General features: G+C 44.7%; 1 protein-coding gene across 11 annotated transcripts in view; it reads right to left on the bottom strand.

Moving 5' to 3' along the window:
* SYNE2 (spectrin repeat containing nuclear envelope protein 2) overlaps positions 1–11,022 on the bottom strand; it is a 374,696-nt gene extending 363,674 nt beyond the window's left edge. For 7 of the 11 annotated variants that reach the window (XM_055362019.2, XM_055362021.2, XM_031001501.3 and 4 more), the window contains exon 1: positions 10,802–10,975. The gene's annotated coding sequence lies outside the window, so the exon portion shown is untranslated. Of the gene's footprint in view, positions 1–10,278; positions 10,569–10,598; positions 10,692–10,797 lie in introns of those variants that run through there. The other 4 variants (XM_055362017.2, XM_063697890.1, XM_063697891.1 and 1 more) reach the window with 4 other exon arrangements.
* Positions 11,023–12,617: the final 1,595 nt, after the last annotated feature.

Here is a 12,617-nt window from a genome sequence, read left to right as displayed (position 1 = left end):
AGCTATTCAGGAGGCTGAGGCAGGAGAATTGCTTGAACCCGGGAGGTGGAGGTTGCAGTGAGCCAAGATCACACCACTGAACTCCAGCTTGGGCAGCAAGGGCGAAACTCCATCTCAAAAAAATAATGATAATAAAAATCAAAAAATAAATAAAACATATCTTTAACTCTTTAATAAACAGAATTCTAATAAACAGAATTCATGATAATCATTCCTTTTTTTCTTTCTGAATCACTATCTCAAATTTTTGAACTAAAACCTCTAATATGCATTATTCTATCAACAATCCCATCATACACTGGCTATAACTCACCATTATACTGTAGTAACAGCTTATATGCATTTGAGTTGTGGGGGGGGTTTTATTTGTTTTGGAGGCATGGGAGACAGTCTTGAACAGCTTATTTATGTTGTTGAAATGTACAATTAAGATAAAAATATCTTCTGAGTAATATTTTAAAATGAAAATTAGCTAACTCTTATGGTATGACCCATTAATTCATGTATCACACAGAAGCGGCTAAAGATGAAAATCTCAGTCATAAGTGACACAATCAGCTTTTCCTCAGGATACTACAACTTGTCCTCCAAAGCCAAAGTAGGAGAAAACAGGTGGTATGTCTGTAAATCACTTCTGTCCCCTCTCCAAACATGAACTATCCCATAACCTGATCTCCTACTAAATGTGTTATCTCTAACCTTGAAAAAAAGACACCATGGAGCACATTGACTAAGACGAACGGATTTTTAAAATGTATTATGCATCCCCACATGCTGAATACCTTTTCTTTCCAAATGAGGCAACATAACTGCTGAAATGAGTAGTGAGAATTCTTAATTTATATATATTAAAAATCTGCCCCAAGGCCAGGCACGGTGGCTCAGGCCCATAATCCCAGCATTTTGGGAGGCCGAGGCGGGCAGGTCACTTGAGGCCAACAGTTTGAGATCAGCCTGGCCGACATGGTGAAATTCCATCTCTACTAAAAATACAAAAATTAGGCAGGTGTGGTGGTGCATGCCTATAGTTCCAGCTACTCAGGAGGCTGAGGCAGGAGAATCACTTGAACCCAGGAGACAGAGGCTGCAGTGAGCCAAGATCATGCCACTGCACTCCAGCCTGGCAACAGAATGAGACTCTGTCTCCAAAAAAACAAAGAAACAAACAAACAAAAAAAAAAACTGCCCCAAAAACTTTCTAATATCTACCTTCCTAAAAACCTGCCTTTCGAATTAAAATTTCCCCTTCAAGTGCAATAATTCAATTTTGGCAGGGCATGCGTGTATAGTCTTTCTTACTATTCTAGAATATTATAAGTATAATGCACATACATAATGACAGTAAATAAAATGTTTTAATAAAATGTATTCACGGTAGTGACAAGTATACTTATTTTTGCCAGGCACAGTGGTTCACGCCTCTAATCCCAGCCCCTTAGGAGGCTAAAGCAGGAGGATTTCTTGAGCCCAGAAGTTTGAGACCAGCCTGGGCAACACAGTGAGATCTTGGTCTCTACAAAATATCAAAACACGAGGCTGGAGGATCACTTGAGCCGAGGAGGTCAGGGCTGCAATAAGCCATAATCACACCACGCTGCACTCCCACCTGGGTGACAGAGCGAGACTTCGCCTCAACAACAAAAAAAGTATACTTTTAATAGATGTTATGCAAATACGAATATATGTACATGTGTCCAACTGTTGTTTTGTTTTATCCACCTTTTGGGTAAATTAGCTCTAGATAAGTTTTATCTATAACGTAAGGGAAACCAGGAAATGGCTACATATGATTTGGTTTCAAATTCATTTCTAGCACTTTAATATCTCAAATAATTTAAAATCCAATTATTTAAGGATAAAATGATATGATGTATGAAATTTGCTTCAATATAATCCAGCACAGGTGGGATATGTGAGGACATGGGTAAAACCAGATTGACAGGATTTAATAATATTCATTCTGGGTAATCGTTATGCAATAGTACATTTTACTATTATCTCTGCTTTTGAATATATTTGAAATTTTTCATAATAAAGTTTTTTAAGTCCAATTTACTATTGCTCCACTGTCAAACATAACTGTATCATTTTGAATTTGTTTTACGTGCTCACTTCAACAACACATATAGTAAAACTGAATTTGTTTTACCTACATTCCTTTTTTTCTTTTTAGTCGGGGTCTCACTGTGTCTCTCACGGCTCACTGCAGCCTCAATCCCCCAGGCTCAGGCAACCCTCCCACCTCAGCCTCCCTAGTACCTGGGACTACAGACATGCACCACCATAGCCCAGCTAATTTTTTTTTTGAGATTGAGGTCTCACTATGTTGCCCAGGCTGGTCTCAAACTCCTGGGCTCATGTGATCCTCTCGCCTCAGCCTCCCAAAATGCTGGGATTACAGGCATATGCTACAGTGCCCAGCCTACATTGCAATTAATGTTTTATATGATATTAGTGCCAACTAATGCTCTTAAAATACAACGGGGTAGGGCCAGGCACGGTGGCTCATGCCTGTAATCCCAGCACTTTGGGAGGCTGAGGCGGGCGGATCACGAGGTCAGGAGTTCGAGACCAGCATGACCAACATGGTAAAACCCCGTCTCTACTAAAAATACAAAAATTAGCTGGGCGTGGTGGCGCGCACCTGCAATCCCAGCTACTCAGGAGTCTGAGGTAGGATAATCGCTTGAACCCAGGAGGCGAAGGTTGCAGTGAGCTGAGATTGTGCCACTGCACTCCAGCCTGGGCAACAGAGTAAGACTCCGTCTCAAAAAAAAAAAAAAAAAAAAAAACACAATGTGGTAAATATCACATTTCTTAACCATATGCATAGACTTGAAGAGCTGGAAAAAATCTCAAAGATTGTCTAATCCTCTATGCCCATGGTTAACAGTCTGGAGCATGCATCAGAATCACTTACAAGGCTTATTAAACACAGATTGCTGGGCCCCACTGTCAAGGTTATACTCAATAGGTTGGCTGCTCCTGGTCCCTGGACCCTACTTTGAGAACCACTGCTCCAACTGACCATGCTTTGCCCTGCTCATGTTTCCACTGCAGTGACTACCAATTACCCCACTGAGACTGCATGTTCCTCTGCTTATGGGCCTTTCTGCTTCTAGACAGCTTACAAGTGGCAAGAGACATTGACTTTTACCTGTGTGTCAGAGCCCAGATTCAATAAGTATTTAAAAAATAATTTGTTGAATGAATTAAATAGGGGTACATTTACACAGCCCGATAGAGAAGAGCTACTCACTGATAACAAACTGCACCCAATGGTAGTACCCAAAGGGAGACTAAAAGTCAGCTGGAACCAGAGCAACAAGTAATTGGCAAATTCTAGAAAAATCCAAGCACCAAATCTCAGATTGAAATTTCCAATCAAACATGGACACTGACAAGCAAAAGCTTGAGGCTCCTTTTTGTCAAATGTGTTACTTTGACCTGAGGGGCTATTAGCAAGTGCTTTTCATCTCACACGCCATCAAAAGAAAGAGATGCTTTCACACTTATCTTTCAACTCAATGTTTCTCAGGGTCTTGAAAATGTCAACACAGGAAGATTGATTCCTTCTCCCCATTCACCTCCCTCCTCCTAATGCAGCCCAGAGGAAAGAAAAGGAGGCAGTGCACCCTGCAGAACCTGTCTGGAGGGGAGGGTTCTCCAAGTGCAGGTGCTCTGAATATTGTAATACTCTGCAGTATTCTAAAATATGTTTCTATAACAGCAATGGTCTGCTCTATGATAATTTAGTGGATTTAGTTTAAGAAAATTAGTTTCTAGGCCAGGCGCAGAGGCTCACACCTATAATCCTAGTACTTTGGGAGGCCAAAGCAGGTAGATCACTTGGGCCAGAGAGGCAGAGGTTGCAGCGAGCCAAGATCGTGCCACTGCACTCCAGCCGGCTGGGCGACAAAGCTAGACAGACAGACAGATGGTAGGAAGGAAGGAAGGGAGGGAGGGAGGGAAGGAAGGAAGGGAGGGAGGGAGGGAGGGAAGGAAGGGGAGAAGGGAGAAAGAGAGAGAGAAAGAAAAGAGAGAAAGGAGGGAGGAAAGGAGTGGAGTCCACTCCTTTAGTGCAGGCTGCACATAGTGACTTGCTTCTTTCTTTGTTTTCTCTTTTTCCCGAGGCAGAGTCTTGCTCTGTTGCCCAGGCTGGACTGCAGCGTCATGATCTCAGCTCACTGTAACCTCCACCCGCCGAGTTCAAGCAATTCTCCTGCCTCAGCCTCCCAAGTAGCTGGAATTACAGGCATGTGCCACCACACCCAGCTAATTTTGTATTTTTAGTAGAGATGGGATTTCACTATGTTGGCCAGGCTGGTCTCGAGCTCTTGACCTCGTGATCCGCCTGCCTTGGCCTCCCAAAGTGCTGGGATTACAGGTGTGAGCCACCACGCCTGGCCAATTTTAAAAGTATTTTTAACTAAATACAAATAAAATCACACCATATCAAAATTTGTGAGATGTCACTAAAGTAGTACTGAGGAATAAATTTAAAAGACTAAACACCTATATCAGAAAAGAAGAAAAGTCACAAATCAATGACCTAAGGAAACTGGAATAAGAACAAATTAAACCCAAAAGTAGAAGGGAAGAATAAATAAAGATTTGAGTAAAAATCAATCAAAGGGAAAATAGAAAAATATTAAATGATATCAATGAAACCAACAGCTGGTTCATGGAGGTCAATAAAATTAATAAACCTCAAGCCTAGAGTGTCTCAACCCTGGCACTACTAACACTTTGGCTGAATAATTCTCTATTGAGAGGATCTCACCTATCCACTGTAGGGTATCTAGCAGCATCCTAGACCTCTGCCCAGTAGATGCCTGGGAACAAATGCCCCTCGTCCCTACACCAGACATGGTTTCCAGACACTGTCTCCAAAAATTACCAAATGTTCCTGGCATAGGTGGGGTAAACTTCCACCCATATTCACACCATAAACAAAAATTAAAGTACATGAACCTAAATGTTAAACCAAAACCTATAAAAATTTTAGAAAAAAATCATAGGAGAAAGCCTTTTTGACTTTGAATTAGGCAGATTTCTTAGATACAATACCAAAAGTACAATCCATAAAGAATAAATTGACAAATTGTACTTCATCAAAATTAAGAACAGTATCTTCAAAAGATATTGTTAAGACAATGTAATAAATTTGCTATGGTTTAAATGTCCCCTCCAAAACTCTGGTGAAATTTAATCGCCATTGTAACATTATTAAGAGGCAATACTGTTACAATATTACAGTATTAAGAGATGGAACTTTTATCAGGTGATAGGTTACGAGGGCTCTGCTGTCATTAATGGATTAATGCCATCTTCGCAGGAGTGGGTTCCTTATAAAGGAATAAATCAGGCTGAGAGTGGTGGCACGCACCTGGAGTCCCAGCTACTCAGGAGGCTAAGGCAGGAGAATCGCTTGAACCTGGGAGGCAGAGGTTGCAGTGAGCTGAGATCAAGCCACTGCACTCCAGCCTGGGCAACACAGCGAGATACTGTCTCAAAAAAAAAAATAGGCTGGGTGCAGTGGCTCATGCCTGTAATCCCAGCACTTTGGGAGGCCAAGGCGGGCAGATCACTTGAGGCCAGGAGTTCAAGACCATCCTGGCCAACACAGTGAAACCCTGTCTCTACTGAAAAAAAAAAAAAAAAGGCCGGTGTGGAGACGCACACCTGTAATCCCAGCTACTCAGGAGGCTAAGGTACAAGAATCACTAGAACCCAGGAGGCAGAGGTTGCAGTGAGCTGAGACTGTGTCACTGCACTCCAGCCTGGGTGACAGAGTGAGACTGTGTCTTAAATAAATAAATAAAATAAAAATAAAACAGCTCCATTTTGCTTCTTTCTCACCCTCTCTTTGCCCTTCTGTCATGTAATGATACAGCAAAAATGCTCTCACCAGATGTCGCCCCATCAATCTTAGACTTCCCAGATTCTAGAACCATGAGCCAATAAATTTCTGTTCATTATAAATTACCCAATCTGTGGTATTCTGTAATGGCAGCACAAAATGGACTAAGATAAGACTGAATGGAAATATTGGCAAATCTTACACGTGACAAATGACTTGCATCCAGAATACACAAAGAACTCTCAAAACTCAATAAGAAGGAAAACAATGCAAGAAAACGGGCAAAAAATTTGAGTAGACACTTCAACAAAGAAGATCTATGGATGGTAAACAAGCATATGAAATGATGCTCAACATCATTAGTCATCAGGGAAATGGAAATTAAAACCACAATGAGGTGTCACTACACACTCAACAGAATGGCTATAAAAGCCTAACCACCCCAACTGTTGGCAAGGATTTGGGGCAACTGGTACCCTCACAGACTATTTTGGTTATATTATATAACCACTTTGGAAAAGTACAGTAGTTCTTTGAAAAATTAAACATATGCCTACCATAGGATCTAGTCATTCTACTCCTAGACATCTACCCAGGGGAAATGAAAGATATGCATACAAAGACTGTGTATAATGTTCATGGCAGCTTTATTTTTAATAGCCCAAAACCAGAAACAACCTAAATGTCTATCAATGGGTGAAAAGATAAATGAACTGGGGTCTATCAGTACAATGGAGTATTACTTAACAATAAAAAGAAATCAGCTACTGATACAATGTGGATGAGTCTCAAAATAATTATGCTAAGCAAAAGCCAGGCAAAGAAGAGAACTTACTACATGATTCCATTTACATAACATTCTAAAAACGCAAACTAATCCACAGAGACAGAAAGCTACCATTGGTTGGATGAGGAAGAGGGATTCAGGGTATAGCAAGGAGCTACAGGGAGACAGTTTCACAGGTCTATACATAAGTCAAAAACTTCTCAAATGTAAACACGAGGCCAAGGGCAGACTCATGCCTGTAATCCAGCACTTTGGGAGGCTGAGGTGGGATGATTGCTTGAGGCCAGGAGTTGGAGACCAGCCTAGGCAACATGGTGAGACCTCTTCTCTACAAAAAATTTTACAATTAGCCAGGCATGGTAGTGTGCACCTGTAGTCAGTTACTTGGGAGGCCGGGGTGGGAGAATCACTTGGGCCCAGGAGGTAGAGGCTACAGTGAGCCATGATCGCACCACTGCACTCCAGCCAGGGTGATAGAACGAGACCTTGTCTCAAAAAAATAAAATAAGTGAATTTACACTACTCCAGACATAATCTTTTATTTGATGAAAGTAGGAAAGGGGGCATATGACACAGATCCTTTGTACATGTGAAAGCAAGCATTTTGTCTTTAAAAAGAAAAAAAGGAGGGGAACATACAGTGAAGACTCAGAGAATAGGCTATTGTATTTAATATTATTTCTTAATTAAGATGTTGCCAATCTGAAATATTTCACAATAATAAAAAAGGAAAAATGATTGTATGTTTCCAGTTTGGCCTGTCCCACTCCCAGGCAGAACTAGGGGCTTCCCTCCTCCCACAGCTCCCAGGAGCACATGTGTATACTGCAATAGCTTGTCTTCCCACTAGACTAACAGCTTCATCAGGACAGGGACTATGTCTTTTGATTTTGACATAGTGGTCAGATACAGGTTCGTTAGAGTCTGCGAGCCTGGCTTTGTATTCTAGGCGCTGCCACTCACCTACTGCATAATCTCAGAAAGTTATTCAATCTCCCTGATGCCCAGTTTCTTAAACCATAAAAAGGGCTAATAGGCTACATATGAGGATTCCATGTTAATTTTTCCAGAAAGGCCCTGCATGATCTGACACCTGATTTCCACCCTGTCATTTAGTCCTACCCTCCCTTAACTTGACAGTGCTCAGCCACAATGACCTCTCAGTTCCAATAAATCCACACACCACCTAGCTCTTTCCTGCCTGGAGGCCTTTGAGCATCCTATCTCTCGGCCGGATCTTCTTCCATGCCTGTCTCCTCTCTACAACCTCTTATGCCACAACAACATGGCTAGCTCCTCTCATCTTCAAGTCTCAGTTAAATGTCACTTCCACCTAGAGCCTTCTCACCAGTATTCTAGGAGGCCTTGGTTATTCTATGTCCCAGCACTCTGTTGTACCCTTCTTTCCACTCAACACTCATTCAAGTTATTGAGGACCTACTATATGCCAGTCACTGTTCCAGATTCTGAAGGTGTAACAGTGAATAAAACAGCTCTGATACAGTTCTGAAGGATATAAAATCTCCTGAAAAAGACAGATAATAAACAAGCAACATATGATATAGCCATAAGTGCTATGGAGGAAAAATAATAACTTATGAAAGGAGGAATGGGAGTTGCGAGGATGGCTGTGATTTTAAATTTGGAGGTTAGTGAAGGCTCACTGACAAAATAACATCAAGTAAAGAAGTGAAGGGGGTCAGATCAACAAGAGCCATTAGAGATATGGGAGCTAGGGACAGGGGGTCATTCCAGGCAGCGCACAGCAAGTCCAAAGGCCCTCATGCAGCAAGAAAGCTGGTTTGGCTGTAGACACTCGAGTAGGGAGGAGAGCAACAGATAAGATAGGAAAGTCACAGCATGGAGAGGCAGGGAAGCCAAAAGAGGTTATTCTGGGAGCCACTGTCAGGTCTTTGCCATTCACTCAGAGAGAGATAGGAAGACAATGGAGGGTTTTGAACAGAAGAATGATGTGATATGATTTACCTTTCAAAACCTGCTATTAGTTTAGCAATATATTTTATTTCCTGCCTAGATTCCCCACCTAGATAAGGGCAGGAATCACGACTGTCTTGTGCACCACTATCACCCCAACACCCAGCACAATACATTGTAGGTACTCAATAAATACTTATAGATGAAAAAGGTAAAAAGGTAATCTATGTAAAATATCTACTGGTACAAAATAAGCATTCTATAAGGAGTAACTATTATTATTCAGATCCCCAGAAGCCAGCACAGTGGCTGGTATATGTAGGAGTTTGAGTAAATGAATAAATAACTTTGTGAAATTATTGAAAATATATATTTAAAACATATAAGTAATGAAAAATATAATAATGAAAAATGAACCAATTGCTTTTCACCCGTTCCCTTATTAAAATGTGATTCATTCAGTTTTTAAATTTTACATTAACTCTCACCTTATGCTAGTGAGAGCACTACTCAGAATAACCTCATTGTGACTCAGTTCTCTAAACATTTTGCAATATCCTACAACACAATTAACACGAATCCACTGAAATGCTAAAAAATTTCTAATTGGGTAAATTTATTCACATGATTTCTCAAACAATTTTAAGGCTAGCTGACCAAAAGTGGTTTGAGTTTGATTTTTTAAAAATTCAGATAAGCTTTGTTAATTCAAACATGTGGACAAAGACCTAAACATTTCCACTTTTTACTTATTTTGACATCTCCATTCTTCACCACGAAAAAACTTAATGAGGATTACACCTGTTCCCACCGCCCCAGGGGGCTGGCCGGGCTAAAGCCGTTCAGTAATTATCTCAGGAAAAGCCCTTAAGAGTCTCCACAGCTTTCCAGAAAGACAACTTGGAGAAGGAGTCATGCATTAAAGCATGAAAACACACCAAATATTCATCCCATAAAAGCTGAACACTCTCCTCTGAAATGTTTACGATGTCTCAGTGGCAGGTACTGGAGTGGTGAGATGGCCAGGTGTAGCCCGGCATGGTTTAATTGTATTCCCCACCTCTAAAAATGATCGAACCCATCCTAGCATAGCCACATAGTATCTGCAACGAAGCCTTCGGAACTTCTAGAAAAGCAGACAAAAGTTGCTTCAAATAAAACAAACTCAAAAAAAAAAAAGCGATGCCAAGTGTGGAGCGGCTCGAAAGAACCCTCACGGGTTGGCTCCGACTTGCCGGTGCTTGTACACAATCGTGCCTGCGGCGTCCAGCTCAGACGCTCCCTTTCACGGAGGGAGGGGGAAATAACTTTCGGAAACAGCAGGCTTCCACAAACGAGAATGCTACACAGGACTTCTCAGCTTCCATCAAATAAGGCGCTAATGTTCCCAGCAGCACTGATTCCATACACAGCCCCCGCCCCGCCCCGCCCTTTTCAACAGAAGAAAAATAACCTAAGGAGGAGAAGGTGCCACCGTCAGACCCTAAAGGCAATTTCAGACAACAAAGACCCCAAGCAATCAAAATGGAATTATAATCCCGGCCGTCGGAGCGCCCCCCCGCCCCCGCGGAGGCGCTAGGCTGCCGCACCCGCCGCCGCCCCTCCAGTGCCCGGGCCGCCCGTCCCCGCGCCCTCTCCAGCCCCGGTGCGCCCCGACCCGCGGGTTCCCGGGTCCCCGGGGCGAGCACCGCACCGCTCACGATCCTGCAATCTCTGCGCCGCGGCTGTCCGCCTTCCAGCTCACGCGGCGTTCAAAATCTTTCCCGCCCAGGCGTGACGCGAGGAATGAAAACAATCAGCGGCCCCCGAGCGCCGGGGCCTGGGCCCGGGAGGGGGCGGCCGGGGCACCCGGGCACAGCCTCCCGCGCAGCGTCTGCCCGAGCCGGGCGGACCGGCGGGCTGGGGCCCGGAGGTGACACAAAGAACCCGGAGAGACAAACGCCACCCGCTGGCGCTCGCTCCAATCCCCGTAGCGCCCCGCCCGCTGACAAGTTTGCGGCGCCCTCCGCGCACCCCGCTCTCACCACCCGAGCAAAGTTTCCTGTGGCCCGGCTCGGACCCCGACATCGGGTCGGTTCCCGTCTCCCGCCGCCCCCGCCCCCGCCCCCGCCCCCGGCTCAGAGACCTTTCCCTCTCTCGCCCCCGCCCCTTCCCCTCCCTCCCACTCTCTCCGGGGCGCACCGGGGTGCTGGGGCCCCGCGGCCGCGCTCACCCACCGTCCGCCCGGCCGAGGGGCAAGGGCGCGGGCCGGGGCCGCCCGAGGTCGGCGCCCCGCTTGCCTGGCTCTCTGGATCGCGCCTTTTGCTCGCTCTCCCTCTCGCTTTTTCAGGTCCGGCCGAAGGCTCTGGGCGCAGCTGAGCGCGCTCCGCTCCTTGGCGCTCGGAAAGCGGCAAACCACGCCCCGCGCCTTCCCCGCCCGCCGCCCGCCTCCGGGTCCCGCGCTCGCCCCTCGGCGGCCAGTGTGGAGCGCGCCCGCCAGCGCCGGGGCGGAGCAGCAGGCCCCGCCGCAGCCCGGGGCGGGCAACTTTCTCCTCGTGTTTTGGGACATCAGAGGTGGTGTGAGGGAGAGACCACCTCGCAATGCAGGTTCACGACCCTTTTCTTACCCGGGGCTGGGTGAACAGGAGTCACAAGCTCCCTCAAAAAGCTCTTCTGGACGATTTCAGCAGGGGTCTTCTCCAACACCCGTAGATTCCTGGGTCTTGGAAGTAGGAGTTAGCAGATCTGCGATTAGCTACCAGACCATGGGCAAGTCATTTCACCCCGTGGGCTCTTTGTAAAACGAGGACTTTGGATTCGAAGGCCTTTAAAATCTGGATCCGTATTTCGTAGTGTGGTCCGGATCTTGGGGTCACCTGGAGAGAAGGGGAGGCGTTTGTTAATGCAGATAACTGGGTTCCTCCTTCCCCTTGGATGAGGGGAAGTGGAGAGCTGTCTCAGTCGTCCGACGCGACATACATCATCCAGGTCTGAAAACTCACTGCGAACTGCATCCTTGGAACTGCGTCTTGCAGGTGCCAGTTTGATTTTCCAGCCCATACTCAGTCCCTCTGGACCCAGGATGATGTCGCTTGACACCCACTTACCTCTAGCGCTGTGATTACAGTATTACTAAGGCACTTGAAGTTCCAAATAAAAGGCGCACCTCACTATTATTACATTAAAAAGCAGCGGCTTTTCAATATTTCTCTATTGAGTTTCTATCACAATCAAATTTAACTTTTTCATTTTTTAGACAGGGTCTCACTCTGTCGCCCAGGCTGGAGTACAGTGGCGCGATCTAAACTCACTGCAGCCTCTACCTCCTGGTCTCAAGATATCCTCCAGCCTCAACCCCCCCATTTCATCCATTTCATTCCCCCCCCCCCCCCCTTAGTAGCTGGGACCACAGGCGCACGACACCACACCGGTAATTTTTGCATTTTTTTAGAGTCGGGGTTTGGCTATGTTGCCCAAGCTAATCTCAAACTCCTGGCCTCAAGTGATCCTCCCACCTCAGCCTCCCAAAGTGCTAGGATTACAGGCATGAGCCACTGCAACCAGCCTTAACTTTTCTTAAAACTCCAAGTTCATATATATGTCTGTGGCTACAGAATCTTCCCTGATTTACTTAAGTGACTCAAACTAGATGGCAAAGAGCAGAGATTAGACGTTTGATAATGCATTCAGCAAACATATATTAATGGGAAAAATTAGTTCTAAGTTGTACCCACAATTTGGAACAATTGTTTCAAAAATGTTTACCTCTGTGACCACCAGGATGATTCAGGTAAATTATTTGAAATGCACATTTTATTAATGGTCAGTAGCTCAACTCTTCACAAATGCAGAGTTCCTTGTATTCCTAGATTATCCTTCCAATGGTATCACTTCTCAGACTACCTAGCTTTGCATGATTTATTAACAATGGCTTGAGTCACAACAAAGCTCTATAAACCAAAAAGAACTTTCTGAGTTTTTTTGGGTTTTGTTTGTTTGTTTGTTTGTTCGTTTGTTTTTTGAGACGGAGTCTTGCTCTGTTGCCCAGGCTGG

Source organism: Gorilla gorilla, chromosome 15, assembly GCF_029281585.2.
Source record: "Gorilla gorilla gorilla isolate KB3781 chromosome 15, NHGRI_mGorGor1-v2.1_pri, whole genome shotgun sequence".
In the NCBI taxonomy this organism is placed as follows: domain Eukaryota; kingdom Metazoa; phylum Chordata; class Mammalia; order Primates; family Hominidae; genus Gorilla; species Gorilla gorilla.
Note: the sequence above shows the minus strand (reverse complement) of the source record. Positions and strands in the feature narration are given on the sequence as shown.